This window comes from Melopsittacus undulatus, chromosome 8 (assembly GCF_012275295.1).
Source record: "Melopsittacus undulatus isolate bMelUnd1 chromosome 8, bMelUnd1.mat.Z, whole genome shotgun sequence".
NCBI lineage: Eukaryota > Metazoa > Chordata > Aves > Psittaciformes > Psittaculidae > Melopsittacus > Melopsittacus undulatus.
The window spans coordinates 1796971-1824949 of NC_047534.1; the positions used below are offsets into that span (position 1 = coordinate 1796971).

The window sequence follows — 27979 nt, forward strand, 5'->3', positions numbered from 1 at the left end:
AAGGGCCTTTTGAAGGCACAGGTTATTTGTTGTCTTACTCTTACAATGACTTGAGAAATACAAGGAACCTTCTTGCCATTCTCCAGCAAGTCCCAATGAACATCAGGCTCATCAGTCTTTGGGCACTGCTCGTTTAGTCTTGATCATGAATCACATCTTCAGAGGACATGGCTTCCTGTTGCAGGTGTAAGATGTCACTTCCTCTCCACATTCACACATCAGCCACGGGAAAGGTGCAGGTAAACCCTGCTCAGGTACATGCCAACCCCCCAGTAAAGCCTTTCATTAGAGCTTCATATAAATCCAAACATACAGAGCAGTTTCTGCTTCCTCAGAAGTGCTGGTTTTAATCTCTATTTTTCTAGCCTAGATTTATCCAAGCCCAGACTATATTTACCCATATTTTTCCAAGCCAGTATTTTACCTGCTCACAGACCCCTGTTTTATCTGTACAGTCACATCCCCTCTCCAGTTCTCCACTTTAAAGCACACTAAACGCTCTGCCCTGCCCATCCCAGCAGCCATGCCCTCCACCCCAGCAAGGTCCCATCAATCTCCCTGGGTGCTGACAAGGACCGTACGGAGGAGATCAGATGGGTCTCACCATGAACTTGTACACGCTAACATTTCTCATGCTCAACCAGACCTCCCTCCCCTCCTGCTGTGTTTTAACGCCACATTCATCTTCTCCACTGCGGTGTCACATTCGTGCTTGCCATGTTTCATGTGAGAAGGGAGCACTGCCAGCTCAACCTCACTGACACTGAGGCTTGCACCAGATGCAGAATGGATGCTGGGAGCTTGCTCCAGTGCCAGGGGAAGGTGTTAAGTGAAGCCAACCCCAGGGCACTGACTGTGAACATACATCTGGGTTTCCCCGGGGCTGCCCACCATAAGCAGTCACAAAGGAACATGTTAGGAGTGATTTAGTGGTGGCATAAAACAATATCTGGGAATCCACACACAAAAGACAAGAATTGAAAAGCAGCTGATGCCTCTTCAGGGCTATTTGAGTTTTGAGGCTGATTTGGATTCTTGTCCCATTAGGCACATTACTTAGGATTCAGCCCTAATTAAGTAGCTGTTCCTCAGACATGTTAAAACAATGAGGCAGAAAAAAGGAAGGAAAAGGAAGTATCCTCACCACCTTATCCATAAAATATGAAGGTTATAAAGCTGATTTAATGCATTACAAGTCAGAAAATAATGCCCTGATATAACAGTTACATTTCAGCCTTCAGACCAGCTAATGAAAACTTCCTCACCTTCCAGCGGGGTTGAAAGCTGTAACCTCAAGTGGCACCACCACTATTGCCCTATTTAAAGAACACTTCTCCATTCACACAGCTGAACTTCATCCTCCTGTGAACTGTCTGCTCACAGCTTCAGTGCATGTGGCCAACAGAGACTTTCAAGATGGTGCAAGACCAAATGTGTGAACCCACAACACCCCCAGCATCCCGCTGCAGGCTGAGGAGCTGCAGTGTGGACCACACAGACCAACCTCAGCCCCTTCTCTTGTGAACAAGCAATGAGGGTTTTGGAAGCCCTGAGGAGATGCAGAAGCTGAAGCATTAACCACAGACCCAAAAGGCAGAGCTGAAGTTCTCCAGCCTCTCCAGCCCATGTTGTACATGAGGACAGTGGGCTTCTGGATGAAACCCAGCTGCTTTGAAGAGCCAACTCAAGTCAAACACAAGAATACTCCTTAGATGCTGGAAACCATCAGAAACTCCCATGGCAAAGCACAAGTATGGAGCTGCCTTCTCCAACAGACACAAACAAAACCCCCACAATTAACATCAAAAACCTACATCCCAAGCAAAGAGGAAAACTCAGGGAACCTGCAAAGCTCTCCTCCTCTGGCTAGGATGACGACAGCTCAGACAGGTAACAGTAGGTATCAACCCTACTGCATAACATAGCCTGTCATGGTAAAACTTCCCACAGCACAAGATGGACCATACATCAGCAGATCTTTGCCTAGATCCTGGGAATGCTGCAATGTATTCCTTCCATATTTCTTCAGGGCTTTTAGAGAGATGCCTTGACCTCACTCAGAGCTCTCCAGTCTCTCCTGGGGCTTGTTTGGGAGCAAGGTCTCTCCATAGCATGGGTGGGAACAAGGAGATGAGCCCACCACCCTATTTCACCGACAGGACATGGATTTGTTTTCAAGGGCTTTTGGGCATTACTTGGGGGTTGTTCTGAGGATTTTGTAATACAATAACACAAGGAGGCTCCAACTGCAATGTGGACCTGTTTAGCTTGGACTTGCCAAACCAGATGGTAAGAGGACAATTCCTGTCCTGAAAACAAGTAAATGTAAACACATCGGACAAAGATCAAGATTAGGATGTATCACAGCTGTGTTATAGGCAGAGAATGGAAGAATTCTGGCAACTAATTCTCATTTCATCAACGCTCTCTGGGGATATCACCTTAAAACAACTCCTAAGGAGCCTTCCAGCAGAACCTGAACTAAACCCCAAATCTCCCAATTACAAATACAATGTCTTAATTACAAGTCCCCCCTGCGATACCTGTGTGTCCAAACGCTGGTCCCCTGGCTTTCCTACTATCCACAATGCAAACTTCAATAGCCCATGGACTTTCAGCCAGCGTTCTGTTAAAAAGGTGCATGTTTTCTCATTAAAAATGGCAAGAAATAAATGTTAAAAATGTGTGATTTCATATTTTATATGATTGGCACCAATTTTCTTAAGTGTGGGTTTGTAGGTTATAAGTTCCAAAGCCCAGCAGGACCCTTTTGTCACACAATCTTAAGAAAAGGAGAGATCTGACCTATTACAGTAAGTAACAACAGGCTTAACTATTGTTTAGTTAAAAAATAATGACTTCTTTAGCTTGAGTTGGATAATTATCCACAATTATGAGAAGAAAAGTATTTCAATCTGAATTACATGTGAGTTAGGATCTTGGACATGTTACACCTGAGGTTTGGTCCTCCCCCTTTGACCTGAACGTGATTTAGTTCAATGCATATTAATCAGGCTGTGTTCATTAACACACTTCTCACTTCGCTGCTTTGTTAGGAAACTGCTCCTTTTCTGATGCAATTTGCCTCGTGCAATTGCAGTGCTATTAAGGAAACAGTTCTGCACTTTGCCACTTCTGCTGAGGCTTCATACAGAGTGACTGGGTGGTCCATGGGAGGCTTTTCTGCAGTGATTCACCTCTTTATTGCCTGGAAGTCAGAAGCAAGAGATCTGATTTCCACCAGCCCTTAAAAAACCGGGGGATTCAAACATAATATGAGTTTGGTGTTTTCTGGTCTGTGGGTGGAATCATGAACCTGACCCGGTTTTAGCTTCAGTTATTCTGACTGAGTTTGGATGCTCACACCGGTCACTGACCAGCACCAGAGTTAAACGCAGGTTAATATTATACCTGCTTGAGGGGGGCTGAGCACCAGGAACCCTCCTCTGCAAAAATAAACCCAAAGGAACTCCCATTTCAAAGTCAATTAACAGGAAAACAGATGAGTTTTCAAATGGGTGCCTCCTTGCAGACAGTTTAGAAGCAGTTTCTGCAGGAGGTGTATGTTATTTCATTATTTCAGCCAGTGTTGGGGTAACGGTTGGACTTGATCTTAAAGGTCATTTCCAACCTGTATGATTCTATCATTCTATGAAGCTTTGTCATCTGAGCAACTGGTGTCTTCTGCAGCGCTGCTCCTGTGAGCGCAGCATCCCCCGAGGTTAGCGGATCCTTTGCAATTCAAACTAGTATTTGCCTTGGCAGGCAGAGCACATTTACCTAAATCCTTCCTTTTCTGCATGAAACCTCCCAAGCTTCCAGTGTCTTCCTGCTCTCCGTGCCCTGGAGCTGCACTGATTCCTGGCAGGAAGTTTAACTTAATGTGAATTTCTCATGTTGGATGAGCCAGGTTGGAAGGGGCTTGGAGCAAACTGCCATAGTGGAAAGGGTCCCTGTCCATGGCAGGGGCTGGAACTGGATGAGCTTTAAGGTCTGTTCCAACCCAAACCATTCCCTGATTCTATGATTCTCAGGCAGAGATCTCTGATCACTGTGTGCTCACCTCCTGCCCTGGGAACTGAAGGGGGTGAATGCCTGATGCTGGTGATTTGAGGCAAGCCACCAAACTCCTTGAAGTCTTATTTCATCCATGTAGGTGCTGGACCTCCTCTGCACCCACGTTTGGGGACAAGGACACGAAAGCCCTTCAGGAGCTGGCCTGGCAGCACACGGAGAGCATCACTGCTCCTTCCCCATCTGCTGCATGAGGAAGAAGAGCTTCTTGCACCCATCTCACAGTAATATCACCCTTTGCACCATGCCAGGCTTCACCCTTCTGCACTCCTACCACATTCATAATCCAACTGTATCTCTGCATCTCCATCACCATCCCAACCTCTATTGCCACGGATGGGCTGCACCCTCCCTACCTTGGTTTTGATTTGTGTTTACTGTCTTTTTTCTTGCTGGACAATATTTAAATGCACAATTATAACAAACAGATGGTATCAACCCCTGTGGTGATTTTAAAAAATCTTTTATTAAAGCACAGTATTAATCATGGTAATTGGGTAGGAACTTTAAGGTTATAAAACTACAGCATGTCTAATGAGCGAGCTCCTTATAGGAGGAACTGAGGTTTTTAATCTAATAATGTCAGTTTTATGGATTATGACTGGAGTTTTATGAAGTGTGATATGAAATACTGTGGATTCATGGCTCTCCCTGGATTAATTTGGAAAAGTAGTTTTCCTGGTTCTAGGCCCAAAAACAATTATTCCTTACATTTCTGTCCCCTGCACCGTTACCAAACCCCTCTGTCAGAAAACGGGCACCTACACCCATAACTTTTTTACAGGTTTGCCTTCTTTGTTAGCTGGGGTTGATTTTTTTCAGTCACAGATTGTTACAACCTTACAGTAGGTAGGAGAAGCTCATATTGTGGGTAGCAGACTGTATATTTGTCCAGAAGGAACAACAACAGGCTGTAAACTCTTAAACACAGTCAAGGGCTGGTTGGAGCTCACCGGCTTCATCTAAACATGGGGACACTGTCACCACGCAGCACTGGAGCTTTCTGGTATTAGCCCATTGGAACAGAAGAGCCCAAACTGGGCTGCCTGGAAGAGCTATAAAGAGATAAAAACATAGCTGCAGAGGGATGGAAGAGACCTCAAGAAGTCCTTCCTGCTGTCCCAGGGCAAAGATGTCTCTACATGCACCGTAGCATGATATATAGCAGGATATAGGTATATCTACCTGAGCATGACGTATTGATATTAGACATCATTAATGAAAACCCTTAATGTCCCTAGATAGACCCCAGGCAATCTCCCTTGATAAGTCCTTCCCTCTGACAGCAACCATCGATAAATGCCAAATAGACTTTCCAACCCTTTTTATCCACCAGACAGTACTTCCTACTTCTTACAGACCCTATTTTCTTATTTTCCTATTTTGTTTATGAGATATTATGTCAAACACTTTCAAAAGCCTCAGGAAAAGCATATATTGGGTATCCTCTATTCATGCACCCTGTCTTGTCAGTGAAGGAAAGAAGACTGTTTTTACGCAGTCAGCTCTTGGCAAAACAATGGGGGCTATAGTTATCCCCCTTGGTTTTGGAGGTATTTAGAAATGGACTGTTTAATCATTATTTTTCCCAGTGTTTTTCCACTAATGGCTCTGTAATGTCCTGGCTCTTCCTTTTTTCTCTCTCTTTAGAGGACAGGTACTTTATTAGCTCTTCTCTGCTCTCTCATTACTTCACCTATGTTCTATGAATTCTCAAAGATAATCACTAATGCTGACAGGGTTTCAACAAGCAGCTCTTTAACAGCCCGAGGACAGATTTGCTTAGGCTCAGATGATTTGAAAAGGTCTAACTTAGCAAAGTACTCTCTAGCTCTCCCCTGCTCGTGGCTGAGGTCATCCTGCTTTGTTACTGGTATTAATTATACCAACAGCCACAGGAGATGTGCCTCTTTTAGTGATGACTGTTACAAAAAAGGCATTAATCATTTCAAGGTAAAGCATTGAACAAAGTGATGAATTAAGAAAAAAAATAGGATGTAGAAAACTCCGAAGTAAATCTGCTCCTTGCACCCAAAGGAAACAACCACTTACTCTGTGCTAGTGAAAGCTGGAGAAGAAAGAGCTCAGCTTATCTGTGCACTGTCAGAGCTGCCATACCTGAGTTCCTCGTGGATCTTCTCATTGCAGACCCCCAGAGCTCAAGACAGCAAAGATCACCTCCTCCTGATGGACCTGCTGCTAAGCATGCTCCTCAATGTGACTTTGCATTTCACCAGGGAAAGAGGAAATCAGTCTGTTAAGATGGATTTATGGATTGTTATGAAGCAGCAGATATGAGGAGGAGCCAATGTCCATACTCAAGAACATGTGTGCCCTCTGGAGCTAACAGGTGGCCTATGGAACTCGCAGGACCATTCAGTCCCCATCCTTTTCCATCCCACGTGTTACAACAGTGCTGCTCCACACAGGGCTAAGGGCAAGGATCCCAGCTGAGAGAAATGCCTGCATCAGACTTACCTCCCATGGTTAAGCAATGGCACAACAGACTGCTCAGCTTCCCCTGGGAACTAGAGAGAAGTAGGAGTTTGGAATGACCTGACCAGGCCATGCATTGTAGCAGAGGAAGGCAAATCCTGGTGGTAAGTGTGATACCAAGGGAAGGGGAGCTTTGCCATCACCCACCTCTGTTTGTCCCAGCCCCCAGCATCACTACTTGCTCCTCTGCTGGTTTTCCTCTGGGTATCCAGCAGCCAGGCTGGGTGAAAGGTGGATGGAGGCAGATGGTGCCATTGGAATTGAGAGCAGAAGCGCTACCGGCTGCACTGGGGACACTTCATCGCCCACAGTCTCTGTGCCATCTGTGCCTGGGATGGAGCTTTAGAAGGAAAATACCAAATAGGGACCCATTGCTTTGGTGTTGGTTAAGTAAGTTGTTAATTCCACTGTCCTGAAACCTGCAGCCCCATCACCAAAGAATCTCCTACTCTCAGGACAAGCTCGGAACACCTAAAGGTGGTCCTTCCTTAAAGAGATAGGAAGGACAGGGCACAAAAGCCAAATTTGATTTTAATACGCCTCCCGTTACTTGTGTACCACAAAAACACAGCCTCCCACAAAGAAAAGCAGGCTATCATTCCCCCATCTGGTTCCAGTTTGAAAAATAGATGTAGTTTTCCCCAGAAGTTATTGTAGGCACGGGCAAAAAATTCCCATTAAACAACAACAGCAAGAACATTTAATTTCCCCCTACTATTAATTTAATCTCTTGTTAACTTCTTGATTCAATATTTGCATGAGGATTTAATCTCTGCTTTGCGGAGCTGTTTAGTGCAGGGCAATACACACAAAAATAATTACCTCTGTCCACTTGCTCTGCTTTAGTGGATAAAATGGTTTTTTGAATCCCACATTGATTCAGAAAGCTACTGGAAGCACCAGGAGAAAAGGAGCAAAGTCATTTGTGCTGGGAAGATGAGAAAGAAGAATGTGGCTTTACTTGGGTTTACTTTTGGATGCACAGTCAATGAGGTGATCTCAACTTAAATCACATTGTAAACCACAGCCCACAACAGAAAGCAAATTCCCTTTGTCCATCCCTTACCTGCTATGGACCACCCCATGGATCTCAGGACACTTGGACACTCCTCAGAGAGCTCAGCCCTCAGTTTCCAAGAGGTGTGGAAGCGCCTACCCAGCACACTGGGAATATCATGGAATCAGGAAACAGCCTAAATTTGGTAACCAAAACATGATTTCATAGGCGAAGGCCGAGTATTTCCTTCCCACAAGATAATAGGAGAGAACCCACATATAATTACCACATTTAATACAGCACTAAAGAAATAACATGTCCATTGCACAGTTGCACACACCCGCTGTGCACCTCGAGTTAGATTGAAGATAGGAAATGATTCCTTTACAGCCACAAGAATTAGCTACAATTCAAAGCATTTTAGAATTCACATGCTATACCCAGACTTTTGTTTCCTGAGCCTTGAAGAACTGTGCTGAAAGAGACTCAGATTTATCCCTAAAAAGCAGAGCTCAGTATTTATAAATATTAGAAATGATAAATTTATACTTGTATAGATGGAAACTCCCCATAAGTGTATAATGTAAATACTGAGCAATAAAAGAACTACCAAGGAATAAAATCATTGAGGAATAAACCAACTACAGATGCATAAATGCAGCGGTGCAGTAAACTTCACTAGGACTTGTCCTTGCACTGGGTCAGATGTTGACACATTACAAATTGCACTGTAAGGCTTTTGCAATCCCTACTCTAAGTACCTGGTCTAAAGTTACAAGCAGAACAGTGCTAAAGCAACAGGGAACCAACCCCTTTCCATTCCTGTTACACACCCGACATTTGTTCTTGATCTAAACATGAAGCAATATAAATGTTTCACTCCATGCTCGTTTTAATTTGTAGCTGTATGAGCCACCTCTTGCAGTTCCCACAGATTATGGGATTTGAGTGTGGAGCATTCCTATGGATAAGCCCAACTTCCAGCTTTTCAATGGAAAATAAATTTAAAGGGAATCAAGAGAGTGAAACTGGAGTGATTATGGTATATATATATATATATGTATTTATATGGAGTTTATATGTATATTTGGGGGGTTATATATATATAGGGTTGTATATATTGGGGGTTTATATATATATATGGGGTTTATATATATATATATATATATGTATATATATATACATAACTATATATCTATCTTCCCAAATCTCTTGCTTCAACACTTCACCTGACCTCCAGCGATGAGCAGTAATGAGAAGCAGGGATGGATGGTGGCTTGGTGCAGGCTGCCCCTTCTGAAGCACTCAGGATTGAGGCTGGGATACTGGGGTGAGAGACAAGTCCAGTGCCAAAAGAGTTAAACTGAATTCTTTATCATGTACCCACGACGCTGGAGTAAGTATCCCTGTTCTAGGGAATTCTATAGGTTTAACTTGGTTACCAAAGACCTGGGTGTGAATTTAGGATCTGTTGCTCACGTTGGGTCTGAAACAGAAGCAGCCTCCTCCTGCAGAGCCGAGATATGTCTCCAAATTACTGACTTTGACACATTTATTCTGCTCTGCAGCTTTGTTACGTAAAATACCTCTCGCTGTTGCTTGATCCGTTGACTCTTTTGCTAGAGGCTACAGTGTTCCACATTAATACATTACAGGCTGAATAACTGCTGAAGGACTGTTTATGTAAGTGTTGGACCAATATAAAATGAAAGAATAATTTTACAGAAGGAAGGAATTCTTTGCTACTTTGCTCTGAAATATCAACATCTTTCCAGCCCTGATGGTAAAAGTGAACTCCTAAAGAGGGGAGCTGCCATGAAGACACTTAATGGCAAAACCTTCCAAAGAATTCCTATGGACCAGCTAATCTCAACGAGGTTTTCAGGAGAATCCTACATGAGAGAACCAATTTTAGCTAATTTCTTGCTGATTTTACTCCAAAAAGAGTTGATTTTAGTGGCAGACATCCTCCTAAATGAGGATGCTGTTTAAAGGCAGGAAGAACTGAGAGCCCTTCAAGTTTGGGATGGAGTTTCTTCATAAAGAACAAGTCAGCACATGAAAAGAAGGTGACAAATGAGAGAGGGAGACCTTCAGCTTTTCAGCTCCTATATGGGTATCTCAGAAACAGTTCTATCTGCTAACCCAAACCAGCCCTGCAGGCAGGTAATGTACAAATCATTAATGGGAGACTTGGCAGGACACCACCAAAACTACTGTCACCATCAGGAGTAGGTGGAGCAGCAAGAGGCAGAGCTACTGGAGCAAACAGCCCTGTTGGTCTGTACCAGCATGAGATCAGGATCTGGCCCCAGTTCAGTCCCAAGAAAATGGCATTAGCATGTAATTATGGGGCCTCGTGTGGACATTGAAACAGGATGTGAAACCAAGTTCCTGATTACTCATGGTCTTAAAGAGACCATGGAACTCTTGATGAAGCTGGGAGAAGCAGGATGCAGAAGATCCCAACCCAAACTCCAAGGCAGGCTGTTACAACCGCAGCCCATCACAGCATTCCCTCAGGAAGCTGGCAACCAAGGAGTGGTGACACTCCATCATGGGCACACAGCTCTAAATGTGCTGCTTGCAAAGTGCTTTAGGATCCATCTGTGGGATAAGAGTGCTTGGAAAACCAGAGCATTGTTCCTGCAGAGCAGGCCTGGGTTTCCTCACTCGGCGCGAGAACGGCGCTCGTTCCGATTAGCTCATTTCATCAATAAAGTCAAGCAGCACATTAAAACATTTCTACATCTATTAACGGCCCAAGTGTTTCACTAACCAGCTCCATCCCACTCATTAAAAGTACTTTTATAGCAAACGTAAAGTTGAGGTCCAGCAGAAGTGCTCTGCTCCAGTGGTATCTCCAGACGGGTTATGTTGGATAGAGCCCCACGCCGTGTGCTCCAGAGGGATGCTGGGCTCTGCCCTCCATCTGCCTCCTCTATGGGGAGAACAGGTTGGAAAGGAATTTTTCCAATCAGAATCTGTGGATTCATCAACATATTAAATGGGCCAGCACCTTGCCCAGGAACACTGTTCCCATCCAGGATGCTTGAAGGCCATCATTCTGGTTTGCAGAATATGATGGAATACCTAAGTCAATACCTAAAGTAATGAACAATACCTAATCAATACCTAAGCAGGGCTTAGAAGAGACCTGGAGAGGGGCTTTGGACAAGGGCCTGTAGGGACAGGCCACGGGGAATGGCTTGAACCTGCCCGAGGGGAGACTGAGCTGAGCTCTTAGGCAGAAGCTGTTCCCTGTGAGGGTGCTGAGGCGCTGGCACAGGGTGCCCAGAGAAGCTGTGGCTGCCCCATCCCTGGCAGTGCTCAAGGCCAGGTTGGACACAGGGGCTTGGAGCAGCTGCTCCAGTGGAAGGGGTCCCTGCCCGTGGCAGGGGTTGGAGCTGGTGGAGCTTTAAGGTCCCTTCCAACCCAAACCATTCCCCAACTCTATGAAATGAGAACTTGCAGAGGTGACTCACAAGTGCCATCCGGTGTCCAGTATTTTCCTCTTGCAGTAACAGTGACAGGGTCAAGCTATGGGGACCCCCTGAGCACCCGCTCCCTGCATCCCAAACCACAGACTAAGCAGCTCCCAACATTACACATGTAATGGGCGGCTTCCACATCACTGTGAAGCTGCTACAAAGCCAGGTCTGCCACCAGTGGAGACAGACAGACACAGGATCAGACAGATGAAAGGCAAATAAGCTGAAAGCAGTTATCTGACTGTAAAAAATGATAAAGCCAGTTTTTTTCCTGTTAGCACAGTATTAAGGTCTCCACGTGCAACAGCAGCAGGGATTAATGACAAGCTCTCGGCTGTTTTGGTTGAGAACCAGCAGCTGGTTTATAATATCAAACCCAACTCTCTTACTGAAAAGCGACTGAAGAACTCACCCGTGAAAAACTGTTTCACAGCTTCCTTTGAAACCAGTTTCACATTTGAGCTAGACACCCTGTAAATAGCACTAAAACCCAGTCCTAAATATAACCGCGTCTCTTGGACAGCGCTCACTGGCCTGGGCAGTGCTCGCTGAGGCGAGTTGTTCTGGGAGCATTTTGTTGCAGGCTTTTATTTTTCCTCTCTGCTGAGGTCTGCCACATACTCGGATATTAAGACATCGTAAGAAAAATTCCAACATGGCCATTAATCATTAACTGTCATAGTTTTCCATAAGGTGCAAATGTAAGGTTATAAAACTGTCAAAAACCTGAGCAGTTACACGGGCTGCTGGTGCTGTTGGCTGGATGCACTGCTGGAAGCGGATGCAGACGAATACCTGTGGTGCTGTGGGCTGCAGGACTTTGGGAGCAGCCAGGGCAACACATAGCCATGGCAGAGGCCCTGTCCCCATGGGAAATGGGTGGCCCTGGTGTGGTCCCTGTGCTGCTGATGGAGCAGGGCCTCTGGCTGGTGTGCTGTCCATGTGAAACCACATGGGGTGGTTGTTATTGCAATGTAAGGTTTGGAAGGAGCCTGCTGGACATCTTGATGCTGTGCAATGATGTGTGAAGAACTCAACAATAGAAGACCACTTACTCAAATGGCAAAATGATAGCCCTTTAGCTTTACACAGTAGCAGGGATCAAGAATGGCTCTCTACACATCTCCAGCACCTTGAGTTTTCCCAGACACAGCAGTTTCCAAGGATGGGGACAAGTGTTGGGCTCCATGGAGCCTTCCCCACCAGCTTCAACAGGACCAAACCATTGCAAGGACAAACCAGTGGTCTGAGTCATGAATTGCTCAAAGTACAGGCACTGTTTCATTTGCCATTCCTCCGTCAGAGGAAGCATTATCTCCTGTTATTAATATACAGGAAAAGAAGTATTCAGCAAAAGCATTTTTCATCCTAGCAGGAATAACCCTTGCTTGAGCTCTATTCGCTTTTAATTGCATAATAGGAACAGGCTGTCAACAGGCATCAATCAATAACTCACCAATTACATGGCAAAGCCCAGAGCTCCACTGTAATAAATGCTAGATGATTATTAGAGTATCAATAATACAGTAGAACAGCGTCAGGACTAGAGAGTGAAAGCCCCTTTTCCAGAATATCCTTTTCTCTGCTAATCAGGATATTGTTCACTGGGAGACGTGTGGCTTCAAAACTCCCTCTGCAAGAAATGATGCGAATTAAAGCCTGCTCTCTCAAATCCTGGATCAGCCCAAAGTCACATGGAACTGTTTATATCTCTTGATTGAAGGAATGCTAGAATACTTCTGGCGAAAATACTTCAATTCCCTTTCCACATCCAGTCAACTGCAGGCTCCTTTGAAATTCACTTTTCCTACACTATTTAGACAGATCTAACAATTGCCAAAATAAGAGCAAACCCCATCAGAGGAAGGGAACACATCAGGAAAAATCCATTCTGATAGCAAACTTTTTGCCTAGTATCCATCCAGGTCTTGGTCAAATTTGGATTAAATTGGTATTAAAGACAGAGTATAGGGAAAACAATGGTCTTTGGAATAAATGTAGATGGGCAGGCTGAGTACCTCTAATCTCAGACAGGCCTGGCACAGGGAAACCGGGTCTGTGTTACGGATCCCTTTCAAACCAATCCAAATGCAAGGTTTTGGTTCAACCGATTGCACAGACACAGCAGCCAGCTGCAAAAGCTGGATCAGGACTCTGCTCCCCAAATTCACTGGCATTTCAATCCCAACACAGATTCAAACTCATCTTTTCCTTTGAAAGTTTAAAGGAAAGGACACGACCACATCCGCAGGCAGAAGGAGAAAGTGAAGGGGATGTCACATCTGATCAGTGTGACTCTACGGTGGAAAACACTGGTGGCTTCTCTGATTTATATCTTTCTGCAGCTACTTTCTTTGCCTCATTAAAGTACATAATTTCAGTAACTCTAAGCTCTTAGCAACATCTGCAGTAAAATATTTAACTTGGGTTGGCTACTCCATCACTGAAAGCCAAGGCTGGGTGGATTTCAAACTCCAGGATGACCTGGATTTTTCCACCAAACCAACCTCTTGCAGCACGTTTGGAGCTAATACATGTAGGGACGTGGAGCTGAGCATCAGCCCTGGGCTTCTGCAAGCTCAGGAGAAATAGAAAACAGTTGTGGAGTGAAAACACACTGAGACAAAGTAAGCTAGTGCCTTATGTGGGGCTGTTAGCATTTGATTTCAATAAAGAAAGGCTGCAAAAGCCTCAGGGATAAAAAAGTGAAGTACTGAATGTAAAACTTTTAGTAGAAATGGTGTGGTTAGATAGAAGAGGAACCTGAAGAAGGTGCAGAACAGGTACCGTGCATCAGCATCTGTTGGTGAAGAGCCTTTGGAGCAGGCAACAAAGCACTGGTTGTTTCCTCCTGCATCCCCCCCTGAGCTCCTGTGTATTAGAAAATGGGTTGAAAATGGTGACAAACCTATGTTGTAACCCACCAGCTCACACTGTGTATTTAACATATGAAAGGCCAGGTTGGATGGGGTTTGGAGCAATCTGGTCTAGTTGAAGGTGTCCCTACATATGGCAGGGGGTTGGAACTGGATGAGTTTTAAGGTCTCTTCCACCCCAAACCATTCTGTGATTTTATGATATGCCCAACCCATGGACAGAAACCTTTATGAGATTTTCCAAGGCTGAAAGAAGAAGGAAGAAAAGGCATTTTACATACATCCCAGATGGCAGCTTAGCAATCCCCAAGCTGTCAGTGGTGGGGATTTAAGTAAACAGCAAACGAAATGTACATTGGGCAAAATCAGATATGCTTAAGAAAACACAGAATGTGTTAAAGAACATGTTTTTATGCTGCCATCTGCAGCAGTTTTGTTTCAGTGTCAGGCTTTTGCCTTTAATTTAGGTTACAATGGGAACGAGGTGTAAATGAAATGATCAATAAAGGAGAACTTTCAGCTCTTTCCCTCCCTGAGCAGTTCCTTCTGTATGGGACCAAGTCATGCCCAAGGATGGAGCATGGATGGAGCCAGGGACAGAATGCAGGAGGACCAGGATGCTCAGCATCACTTTGGCTGCATTGAGAGGGCTTTTATTTTATCTGTGCATTCCTGTGCACATCTATTTGTCTGTAGAAAACAAAAACAAACCCTCAATACAGGTACAGTTTACCACTAGATAGCAACTCAAACCTTTAAAGAGGCTAAAGTCATCTGTTTAGCAGAGGAAGACAGAAAAGAGAATGCGCTCTGAAGGGATATATGCAGAAGAATAAACGTTGTGCCATTTCTCCCACAGGTAGCTGTCTGCACACACGGCACTTTGTGGTTTCAAAAGCTGCCTAAGAAGCCTGTCTCCTACAAGGAGCTTTGAAGATCTCCACCATAAAGAGGTTAGTGCAATGGGTATTTCCTGATTGGATCATACTACTTTTCCCAGCGTGGCTTTGGCCTGTGTCGGATGGGATCACATGAAATGTAGATCCCGGAGGATGCTGGAGAGGAAGCAGAAAATGCCACCCACTTCCAAGGTCACAGCTGCAAGGAGATCCCTGCTCATGCTGCTGCACTGATCGCTTACATATGAGATGAACCTTGGAAGGGGAGAGAAAATATATATGTATATCAGCATATTCCAGGAAGAGCTGTCACCAGGCAGCCGTACCGCTTCAATAGGTCCTTTGCACTGACAAGAACCTAATGGCAGCTGCACTGTTATCAAGAGGAGATGCTCTCTTGGAAAACAGCAGCACAGGGCTTGAGTTTTTCCAGCTCAAAACAATCTCTAGCACAGGATGAAATACAGCTGCCTGTCCGTGTGTAAGTTCCTGCGCTCCGAAGTGAGTGTGTGACTCATCCAACAAAACCCAAGTGCATCAACATCAGCCACGGGGCTGGTTTGAAAAGGTTACTCGTTATTCACCAGCACAATTACATTTGTCAACAGAGGGAGAGAGCAAAAAGTCAGCACTGCCTGGTTCTGTGATTCAAACAGCCTCATCCAGCACACTGGAGTCATGAGCTCTTCTGAGCCAGGTGACAGCCAGCGTGACATGAAGATCATAGAATCATACAATGGTTTGGGCTGGAAGGGACCTTAAAGCTCATCCAGTTCCAACCCCCTGCCATGGGCAGGGACACCTTCCACTAGAGCAGCTTGCTCCAAGTCCTGTCCAGCCTGGCCTTGAGCACTGTCAGGCATGGGGCATTCACAACTTCCTTGAGCAGCCTGAGCCGTCAGCACCCTCACAGTGAAGAACTTCTTCCTTATATCCAACTGAAATCTCCCTTCTTTAAGTTGTAACCCATTGCCCCTTGTCCTTCTCACCATCAGAAGAAATGAAGCTACTTGTTGCCACAGTTCCTGATGAAGGGTCCCCCTCCAACATCCTCATAGATCCCCTTCACATAGGATTTGAAATAAAAAGACAGATCAAAGAGAAAATACAAATCTTATTTCCAGTTACACCCACTGATGTAACTGCAGATTCTTCATCTTCAGAATGGAAGAGGGGGAACAAGACACAAGGCAAGAGTGCCCAGAACGTGCCAGGCACTGCCTCGTGCTGCTGCAGGGCAGCAACGGGAAGGATCTGAATACTCCCAGGCTGCTCCATGCCAGCACTGAGCTGGGGGAAGACACAGAGAGCTTCCCTGGTCCAGTTTTAATGCACCATCGACATCACGATCAGCACTTTGGCAATGTGGCTGTGTGTGAACATCCAGTGCCAGGGCAGAGCAGCACGAGATACACAGGTGGAAAGGTCCTTTGTGAGCCAAGACGGTACTGCTCACATGTGCTCGATGGGCTCTGCAAGGAGAGAATCTGGTCCACACGCCAGGAAGGTCCTTAATCCTGGGCCTTTGTGCTATGGACTTCAGTCCAACGTTGTTACGGGGAGTTTTAGCACGGCTTTGTAGCTTAATTTCTTCTGACAGTGAGAAGGAACCCTTAAGGTTTCTGTAAACCAAAATGTTTACTAGTGAGTGCCAAACAGAGAGCCGGGTCCAATGTGGCCTGTGAGCAGCCAGCCCCACTGCTGCAAAATTACACCATGGAGCACAGGACGTGCCACAAGGCATTAATCTCCCAACGCACAATTCCAGCCTTGAAATCTCTGCGTGACAGATACATGAGCAGCTCAGACATGACTGAGGGAAGTTTAACGAAGCAGCAAATTACAGCTCTGCCCAGGATTTTCCACCCAAGACACCACATAGGTATTTCCCAGTACTCACTCATGGCAATTGTGGTCGGAGCAGCTCCTTTCTGGCGTCTTGTGGTGGCACCGCTGCTGTCATGGTGCTGGTGGTCATGGGTCCCTGGGCCACATCAGGGCACTGTCACCAGAAAACAGATGAGTGCTGCCAGCCCAGCACAACAAAGGGTATTTGCATGAATGCAGTGAGCTGCAAAGGAGCCCTTTGGTACCCGCTTGGGGGTGTCTTGTGGGTGAGCCTGGTCCTGAAGACCCTAAGAGTTCCCTGTTTCGACCTTGCCCTGGCCAAGGAATGGTCATTAGCCTGTGAGCTCATGGGTGCTCATGATCACATCATGACCATCTGGGACTTCTTTAATGCTTTGCTTTCAGGATGTCCATGTGCTCTCCAAACTCAGGAGAGGACAGCTGGCAATACAGAGGCAAGAAGAGCAGCAGCGTGAGGAGAAAGGAGCAGAGTCCACCTGAGACACATACGTGATGCACCCAGACACTTCTCTGCAGTAACCTCAGCACTGGAAAACAATTCAGCTGTGGTTTAAGAGGTATCAGATCCATTTTAACTTGATCCATTCACAGAAATCCCTCTGCATCCCCAAACACAATTACTTTCCTGAAGTATATTTAATATATCAGACTTTACTGATATATTAAATGAAAGTACAGATTATTTTAGCTGTCACAGACAGGTTGGAGCATGCTCTGACCAGGGCATCTCCACCAGAGCTCAGCCAAGAGCACCAACTGCTTACGCTGCCAAGGAGAACCACAGCAGGGCTCTTATCACAGTAGTGGATGTGAGTGGATTATTTCATTTGGCACCCTCTGGAGCTCTCCTAATCTTTTCCTTTATGATTAATATTAAACAAGTCATATTCCTTATGGAATTTCCTAACTGTGTCTGTTTGTATTTTTCTCTACATCATGGTTAATATTTTAAGATCTCCTCTCTCTTTATTTTCTCTTTTATTTCACATTCGTATGTTTTTTCTCCTTTTATAAATGAGGTTTCTTGTTTAGTAGCCATGACAACATCTCACTGTGGTGGTTACACCACAGCCTGGGGCTTTTTGCTTTCTCTTTTCTCCCCCCAAAGCTGTCTTAGAGAAAAAATAACCTTTAAATAAATAGAAGCATCAAATAAAAGGGGTAAGTTCGGAATTGACCGCTCCTCCTTTCCCTCCAATGACCCACTTCAACAAGACTTCCCAGCATGGTGGGTGAGGACTCATTTGGCTTTAATCCCACAAAGTCTTATCCACTTAGTTAACTTCAATGGGAATACTCAGAGCACATCAAGTGAAACACATATGTAAGTCTTTAAAACCTTGAGGCCTAAGCCTGAAAGGCAGCAAGCAAAAAGCTGGAGTTGCATTTTCCTTCTGGGCATTGATCTTTGCTCAAGGGCTGTGGCACTGTGGGGGTGAGCAGAGATGTGAGGATGGGGATGGGGTGACTTCCATGAGATGCTGTAGTTCAACATGATCTGAACAAGGACCACCATGGGGCTGGTGACCACAGCTCCTGCCCAGTCACCTGATGGCTTCTGCATCTCTTACTCTGGACTCAGAACATACCTCAGGGGCTGGAGGCAGCAGGACCCACTTGTTTCCACCTTTGCACTCTTCATTTCAACCACCAGGATGAGATGGTTAAAGCCTGTCAGGGCAACCTGGAGATCAGACAAAGGGATTTCAAAGCAAAGGGGCATCATACCAACAACAGGCACTTTTGTGACCTAGGGAATAGCTTTTACCTAAAGAAACAAACGTATTTCAGCCTTTCAGGAGGCTGGTAACCAGTAGCTTACAAGGAATTTAGGCCTTGGATAAAACAGGAGTGGATTCTGGTTTAGACTTCTCCCATGAGCACAGTAAATGGCAATGGGTTACGGATCTGTGTTTACCCATGGCAAGAGACAACTAAAATTCCATGGTGTGTTTTACATACTGAACATAAAATACCAATTACACAGTGTGCCCAACCACACTGAAAGCGACACTGGAGCAAGAGGAGGCAATGAGGAAAGGAAAAGGCTGGGAACTTAACAAAGGCAGATGAACCTTTAATACAGCAGAACCTCTGGGAGCCCTGAGACACTGTGTCCAGATGTTCGGAGGTTGATGTAACCTGACTCCAAGAAGGAAGAGGATGTATTTCTTTAAATTCCCTGTTGTGCTTTAATTTACTGCAGTCTTGCAGAGGACGCATGTGGTGATCACAGGTGGAGGTTCACACTGACCATAAACATGAAGTTGGGGGCAAAAAGACTTGAGCTTTTTCAGGTTTGGCTGCCAAGATGGTTGAGATACAGATTTCCATGAAAACATCTCCCTGCACTTCCCCTAAACTCCAGTAACTGAAATGGGGACCAGAGGAAAACCCTTCAGCAGAGATATTGGTGACACCAACAACCCTTCCACTGATGGCAACCAGGACCAGAGACAGGCAACCGCCCGAATACAGGATCTCAGCTGATCACTTTGTCTTTGCTGGATGGAGAAGGGGAAAGGAACATAGGATGGATGAACAGCAACATTCTGGAGCTCCACATCTTATCTGCAGTCACATTTCTTCTGAAGAGCCCCAGGGAAACAATATCCCTGCTTCTTTAGTATCCCACTGTCTGCCCCACTTTGTGGGGAGGAAAGGGAAAGACTGGCCCTGCAGTGCCTCTGGCACCATCCCATCTGCCCACTGAATCCCAGATACAGAGCTGATGTAGATGCATTTGGTTTCAGTGCCTCTCTCCCCTAGATCCTGACCCTTTCACCTTGGCTTTGCTCCCACTGAGGTTTCTGGCCCGCAGTGATGAACAGTGTTTGATTAGGAGAACTGGCAGATCTGCTGTTGTTGCTACAGAGGGATTTATGTGGGGATTAGAACTGGTTTTCAAGGGCTGGCTCTGGGATAAGTGACATTACTGAAGCAATAAAAGCAACCCCTGTCCTTTTCCCATTCTCCACTCCCAAGCCCTGATCCAAACAACACAGTGTGATTTGAAGGACATCTGTAAATTCATGTTGACTATGTCCTGAGTTTTCTACTGCCCTGGTGCTTCTGCATCTCTCCCAGCACCTGGCAGCAGGAGCTCTAAAGCAGACCATGATGGCTGATTGCGGATGAGGAATGACTCCTTCTCTCCCAACCTCTTTCACGCTATGGGAATGTGGAGTTCAGTAAACACCTCTTTCCCTAACCTTGTCTTTCACTCAGGATGAATGACCTGAGCTTTTGTATTTGAACTTTGTTCAAAATCCACTGTCTCCTCAGAGAAGGAGGATGCAGCTGAAGCATGAGATACACAGGAAACTCTTGTTTTGAATGTCAACCAGCCTCAGGACCCCTGGCACAGGGCAGCACAGGCCTAGGAGCCCAGGCAAATATTAGCAAAAGACATTGGAAATTGGGTAAAAATGGCTCCTGCAGAGGAACTGGTCAAGGTAAGGATGAGAACAAATTCATCAACCTCTTCTTACCAGGAAAAAGCTTCACAAAGAAACAACCAGCGCAGCTATTAGAGTGATTTGTGCCTGTCAGGCACTTCCCAATGCTTCAGGCATCAGGAAACATAGGCAGATAACTGCTTCTGCATCCAGGACAATGTAGAGCTGAGCATCTGGTACATGGATGAGAGGCCACTTCCATTCCAACACCTGGTTACAAAGGCTCAGAGAAGAGATCAATGCACATGCCCTACCAGCCCTGACCACTATGTCACACAGGCATAACCTGGCACTAAACATTCCCAAACTGCTCTAAGGATTTACTGCTTATCTTGTGAGCTTCTCTGCTTGACTTCCTCTACGCTCCCGTTGCACCACCTTGTATACATCAGTTGTGCAACTGAGAGAGATCGTGCTATGCACACGTAGATGTTGCCTCTACCACCAGCATGAGTTCAGTAATGATGTTACATAGAAAAGAACCAGTTTTCTGCGCTTTTAGAGGGTTCAGATCCTTGGATGTGTAATAGCTGCATGAATCAGCTGCATGGCTACCAGAAAGCCTCAGGGATTTTCTCTTTCATCTTTCCTCTCACCAGCACAAGGCACGAGAAGTGCCGATGTGATGAGTAGGGAACACTGTTTTAGGCACTTGCTTTCCCAGCCCTTGCTGGCACTGAGCTAAGGTTTCTCAGTGCTTGCAAGGTTTTGCAATTAAAGTATGGTGTAAATTTAAAGTGCTATATCTCTTCCTGAATAGCTCCACATGTGGACATCAAGCCCGGACCAAATCTGTGTTATTCTTGTTTAGCTTAACCCATCTTCAAAGGGGGTTGCATATGTGTGAAACAAGCAGTTAATCAAGAGCACCTCCCATGGGCAGACAAACCATCTCCTGGCAGAGTTGAAACCAAAATCATGGAATCAGCCAGGAAAAGCCCTTTAAGCTCATCCAGTCCAATCGTTCCCAGCACTGCCAAGGCCACCCCAACCCATGGCACTGAGGCCTCGTCTCCACAGTGTGTGCACACTTGAAGGGACAGTGACTCCAGCCTTGCTCTGAGCACCCTGTTCCAATGCCTGAGCACCCTGTGGGGCAGGAATTGTTCCTCAGCTCCATCTAAACCTGCCCTGGTGCAGCTTGAGGCCGTTTCCTCTTGTCCCATCCCTTGTTCCTTGGGAGCAGAGCCCAGCCCCTCCTGGCTCCATCCTCCTGCAGGCACTTGGAGGGAGCCATCAGGTCTCCCCTGAGCCTTCTCTTCTCCATCTGAACCCCCCAGGTCCCTCAGCCATTCCCCATCTCTCTTGTGCTCCAGGCCCTGCACCAGCTCCATTGCCTTCTCTGGCCCTGCCCCAGCCCCTCAAGGTCTCTCCTGTAGTGAGGGGCCCAGAGCTGAACACAGGATTCAAGGTGCAACCTCACCAATGCTCAGTACATGGGGATGATCACTGCCCTGGCCCTGCTGGCCACATTCTTGCTGATACAGGCCAAGGATGCTGTTGGCAATCTCTCACACTTCAAACACTGACCTGGAATAAGGTTATTTTGGGGCTTGAAGCTACATTAACCTCTGCCAAATGTCACCATTACCCCAAGGAACGGAAAAGGTGAGACTTGGAGTTTGCAAACAATTCCCTAAGCAAGGATCACCACCTGCTGTTGTGCAGCATCTCCATCCTGCACACTCTGGGAAGTGCCGGGTACCGCTGCCTGCATCCAAATGCAACACCATAAACCACAGCTGCTGGAGGAGCATCTCACACTGATCAGAGATTTCTCTGAGTCACCAGCTCCAACATCCCCATCCCCCAGTTTTTATAGGAAGATGAAAGCAATGAGTGACACAGGTTTCCTGCAATTTCTAGCTCTTGCATCACCAAAGAGATAATGTCTTTGGTGGTGCCTGGGGAATCAGATAATACAGCTGTGTAAACTGCGTGTGGGCTAAAGTATCTCAGGGCTGCATCCCCATCCCAACACTTCCAAATCCAAATAAAACCTCTCTGGAGGCAGCATCATTACAGAAAAACATTAAACCCAGCAACTTGGCGCCAAGCAAGCAAATGAGTTATTTTCATCAAAGCAAGGCACTACAAAATCCATCTCCACTTCTATCCCTAAGCAGCCTGGACTCCAAGTTCCATGGCTGTTGTCTTTAATCTGGAATGACATGGGATTCATTTTAAAGGCTTTAATTAAAGCTATCCAATCTCTGTGCAAATGATACTGGTAAAACTGATACCCCTGATCTGAGGGTAGTTTTCCATTCAGCTTAAATCCAACTATCTGCCCACAGATTGGTACCTGCAGGTATCAGGTCTTTGCCCATCAGGTCCCAGCACAGCGATGCAGACAGATGGCACCAGCCTTCATCCCCAGTCCTCCCTTCTGAGGAAGACTCCTGCTGGTGAGGAAGATGTATAGAACTATGGCTCTGCAGGGAAATTTGGACATGGCTAAAGGCAGAATCAGATTTCCAACACAAGGAGGGGACAGCTTGCTCAGAGGCTCTGACTCACTGGGCTTCACTAACGCAAACCCAGAAACCCAAAGGAAGAGCATAATTTAACTGCTCTGACAAGCCGATGATACCAGAGGAAAGACCAAAGAGCAGCACTGGTAGCAGGGCCTCACTTCAGCCAGGAGAGCTCAGTGTAGCCATTAACTGCAGCGAAATCCTCCCCTCACCCCGAGAACATTGCACCAAAGGCAGCAGCCCACTCCCAACCCCTTCCACTCCTCGAATGGGCACGCTCTGTCTTCACACATCTATATCTGACACTATTAAATGTTCTCTTCATAATACATTTATTATAAATTCCCTTGAAAAAGGAGTTCATAATCTGCCATCTGTTTCCAGTTAGGCTGTTCTGATTTCTTCTTTTTTGAAATGGAATATAAAGCATTATTTAAAGGTCCCGTAATCTAGATGGTGGGAGGAGAGAAACCAAAATCCAAACACCACCACCACTATCACCCTGCTGAACAGCAAAGACATGCTGAGAGCCAAGGGCTGGGAAGATGCAATGTGACCAGATCAGAAATAAGGTACAGAAAATATGATTAAGCTTGGACAAACTTTACCATCACTTCAAGGCATTACACTGAAACTGGATAAATTTACAGCTTAAAGACATTTGACACGTGTTAGTGGGCGAGTCCTTTGGCTTGGGCAACGCTAATGGTTCGTAATGGGTTTAGCTTTAATAGCAACACCTAAACATAAATAAATAATCATTACTGGCAATATGGTAACAGTGCATGTTCAAGATCATGTCACTGACTCCAGTAACATCTCTGGTTTATAGCTGGTCTGGCTCTTATTACATGTAATGTTTTATACATTATGTATATGTATACATATATGTAATCACATATATGTCATGTATATATGTATCACATATACACATATATGTAATCACATGCACAACACATACTTTATCTCCCATCCCTTTTTGGACCCAAAGGCTGCAGCACAGCACCGAGCGAGGCACATCTGGGAAATGCAGATGTTTTGAAGCTATCACAGCCCTGCCAACTCAAATCATTTACTGACAACATCCTCGGGATTGATTTCTCTCTTCGAGCCCCAGCACCTGGAAATTGTGCAGACACAAAAGGTCTGGATCACACAGAGATCTTGAAAATCAAATGCAGAATTAGAACTGGGAAAACAACAAAAAACAACCCCAACCAACAAGCCCAGAGCCTCAGGAGCCTCAGTGCTGCACAACCTCTTCCCTTGGCAAAGGACCACATGTGGTGGATGTCAGCCATGTCATTTAATACAGCTCTGGAAGGTGTTCATGTAGCGCGAAGAGGAGAGTGGTGTAAAGACTACATAGAGGAGGACAGAAAATGAGAGCTGGGAGGATCCTGGAAGGTGGAAGAACCACCAAGGGCAGCCAGAACTGGTTGTATTTTCATTATATTTAAGCAAATCTTGCAATATGGGGATCTAATTTGTGCTCTTTGAACGTCATTGCTTAGTGATACGCCCAAAACACGGGGCCAATGGAGCTGACCTGCTGCCTGGGTCTCCTTGGCTTGGTGACAGTGGTGACCAATGGCACCAAACCAGGCTACCATCACTGGGACAGCCCCATTCACGTGGCACCTTCCACCATGAACCTAAAACCTGGCTGGAACTCATCCCTCTAGCACAGCCACATGCTCTCTCCTCTCCCTGTCACCAAATCCTTTTGCCATACAACAATTATATACTGCTCTGAACCAAACCCAGTGCTCTTGGAGGGCCAAACTCACTCCAGCTCTTCCTGGCCACAAAACCAGGAGCCCCAGTCAACAGTGAAAATTAATATGGACCTTCTTGCTGTACTGTTACATTGTTATAACCACAGCAGCACTTTGCATCCTGGGGGCCTCCCATGTGAATCTGATTTCAGAGCTGGACACGATATCTTGCTCTCAAAACCGCTATTAACAGTAAAGGTGACAAAACAGATATCCTAGCCTGGGACACCTTAAGATGCTTTCAGGACACACTGAACCTTCCTCCGTGGCAAACCAGCCCATTTCACATCGAACAACCGAAAGCAGAGACATCCAAACTCCCAACCCGACCGTGTCTTACATAACCACATTCTGTTTTCAATGCTAAAAGCCCCAAGAACCCGCAAAGCTGAGGCTGTGGGATCCCTCCAAAGCTCCTCTCCGTGTGCCAGCAGGATGAGTGATGGTAACTCAGCCCAGCTCCAGGGCTCCGGCGCGGGCTGCTGCCAGGCGGCTCCGCCTGTTGGAGTCACTGACGGTCCCCATTCCAATTAATCAAGTTCCCATTCTGATTAACAGCATGATTCATGGCTCTCGTTAGGCGCATTCTGGAACAAACAAGGCTGTATTTCAAGGCCGTTGGCTTAATGGTTAAAATAAATACCTTCCAAATTTCTATTTTCAAGTAGCTGAACCTTTTCCACCTTTACAACTAATTCAGACTTCCTTCAAATTATTTTCCTAAGTAATATAACAATTTGTTTTTCATTAGAGCTTGTCAAAGCCGGACTTGGGTTTATTTTGAGAGAAACCAGCGCTCTCCAGAAACTGTTTAGTACAATTTGAATGACGCCCAAAGGGGTTATTGCAGCCACAATCAAAATAGAGTTTACAGCACTGGCTAAGGGTGACACTTTATTTAATGATTGCACAAAACGAGAGAGAGAAAAGAAAGAACTCCCCCAGCCCCCTGAATCAGAAGCTAATTAAATGCACTCCTATGGCTAACAGTAAGTGTTTCTAAGTCACTCTGACTACTGCAGAATGCAAGAGCTTAACTTGTTGCTAACTAATACCAGACACCATTATATGAGCAGTGTTATTTACTAATTTGGGGTGGTATGTGCTGATATTCTCGTGTCTGGCACGGCAGATACTATCAAACTGGATGTGAAATCAAATATAGGAGTGATTAAATAGTTTGGGTTCTGCCTGTTTAAGTTAGGGTTTTTTGGGGGGGGTTATAGCTTAGTATTTAATTTAAGGTGGCTTACATGTAACAGAAAAATCTACCCTGTAACCCCTTTGATTTCACATTCCTTTTGCTTTGCTGTTGAGAAAAGCCGAGCTGGAGCCATGCCATGGCTGAGGCTGGAGGCCAGAGGACCCATGGGGGTCCCCAGACACCCTCACCCCTGGAGCAGGATGGGTGCACAGGGCTGGCCCAAGCCACCCGAGGGCTGCAGCACTGAGGATTCATCTCCATCACCCCCAGTCCAGTGCCTCAAGGTTCCCAAACAACCTTTAATAACACAATCCCTTCATCCTCCACCTCGGACCTGAGTCCAAAGCAGACTTTTAAACAATTTGAGCTGCAAAACTATTTTCCACCATCCCATTCCTAGCAGCAAACTCATGTTCTGCTGCTCATTTCCCTGGGACATTCTTGTTTGGTGTTTCTTATTAAACCATAACAAAATCAACACATTTTGGACGCTTGCAACAATGAATTTCCTCTTTGTTTTCGCTGGGATCAGGCAATGCTGCTGCCCAGCCCGAGCACCAAACACCCTCTCACTGTATCCTCACAGGGATGCTGCGGCCACTGATGCTGGTTGGGGGGGGACCACGGTCCCCAGCACATGACCTTAAAGGGGAATTGAATCAGAGGCTGGCCTGGGGATATCACCTGAAGAAGGATCATCTGCAGCCACTCTTGTAGTCTGAACTTGAGGGTACTCACACTGTCAGTCTCTATGGGAGAACTGCAGAATGAATGCCCAGATACTAATGTCCAGTACCTAAAGTTCTGACAAAGAAAGCTGGAGATAGGTCTTTATGGACAGGCCAAGGGGAATGGCTTGAACCTGCCAGAGGGGAGACTGAGCTGAGCTCTGAGGCAGAAGCTGTTCCCTGTGAGGGTGCTGAGGCGCTGGCACAGGGTGCCCAGAGAAGCTGTGGCTGCCCCATCCCTGGCAGTGCTCAAGGCCAGGTTGGACACAGGAGCTTGGAGCAGCTGCTCCAGTGGAAGGGGTCCCTGCCCATGGCAGGGGTTGGAGCTGGGTGAGCTTTAAGGTCCCTTCAACACTAATCATTCTGATTCTATGATGTTCCTGCTGCTCCTACTGCAGCAGCTTTATTCTAATGCACAACGTGTTCGTAACATATCAACACTACTACATCAATACAGAAAACCAACTACTAGAGCAGTACAAATCTCCTAGAGGTGCAGAATTAAAGCACGAATGAAGGGCCTGATTCTTCTGCCACAAGCCTGGGATTTCTGCAACCCTGATAATCCTCCTGGAGACACATCTGATTTACACCAGCAGAAGAGAAAGAACAAAACCCAGCTCATATCTGACAAGTGAAAACAAACACTGGATTCAGACACTTTCTGCAGGGAAGGGGGGGGAGCTGTTTAATTCTTGTTCCTCCTCTCTGGGCTGCTGCTGTGACCTCTGCTACCTCCTCAGTCAGCAACACAATATGTTGCAGCTGTGGCACTGCAACAGCATGATTTCATTTGCTTGTGTGTGGCTGGAAGGGGCAGTTCATCCCTCCAACATCTTGCGGCAGAGGCAGCCGCTGTGGGGGCTTGGTCTGAAGACAGGAGGGGGGGGAAATCCCTGCTTTGCCTCCATGCACAGCCTTGGAGAGAGGAGATGGGAAAAGGATCAACTAGAGGAAAATGTCCACTTCCATCAACATTTTAAGGAGGTTGGGGGTTGTCCAAGCCAAGGGAAAAAAGGGCTGAGAATTTTGACTTATTCAACAACTTTTCTGCTTATAAAGAATGAAAAGAAGAGGAAAATGACTTTGCTGCCCATTCTCCTGCATGTTCCCGGGATCACTGGGGCTGTGTGTCTCCAGTGCGGTGCCCAACTGGGCAAAGCTGGTGCTTGGAGCTTGTTTTCCAAGGGGAAAAAGCCGGGGGCTCCAGGTCCTCCCCCCTGGCCCTGCACCAGCTCATAAAGCCACCACATTCCCGCACAGCTCCTTGGCCGGACCCCGAGAGCTGTCTCAGGAGGTTCCTTTGTCAGCACTTGGAGTTCAAGGGGGTTTTGGCTTGTGGAGGTTTTATCTTTGCCTTCCGCGAGGCTGGAATTCAGCTTTGCTCTTGGCATTGTCATCCCTCTGCTTTATACATGGCTCCTGCTGGAAAACATCTTGGGACAGCCCGAATTTCAGCCTGCTGCCAAACCTCCATGGGAGGAGGATGGTGACAGTGAGGAACTGGCAACCCCAAGGCTTCACTGCTCCGGTTCCTTCAGGGAGCTTCTGTCTTGATGGATCATGCTAGGGCTGAGCTCATATTGGCACAAATGGCCCCTGCCAGGAGCTTCCCAGCCTTGGGGCTATGTG

General features: G+C 46.1%; 1 protein-coding gene across 2 annotated transcripts in view; it reads right to left on the reverse strand.

Annotated features, from left to right (window-relative positions):
- The window catches only part of LMF1 (lipase maturation factor 1), a 182816-nt gene that overhangs the window by 25331 nt on the left and 129506 nt on the right, over window positions 1-27979 (reverse strand). The gene's annotated exons all lie outside the window — the stretch shown is intronic.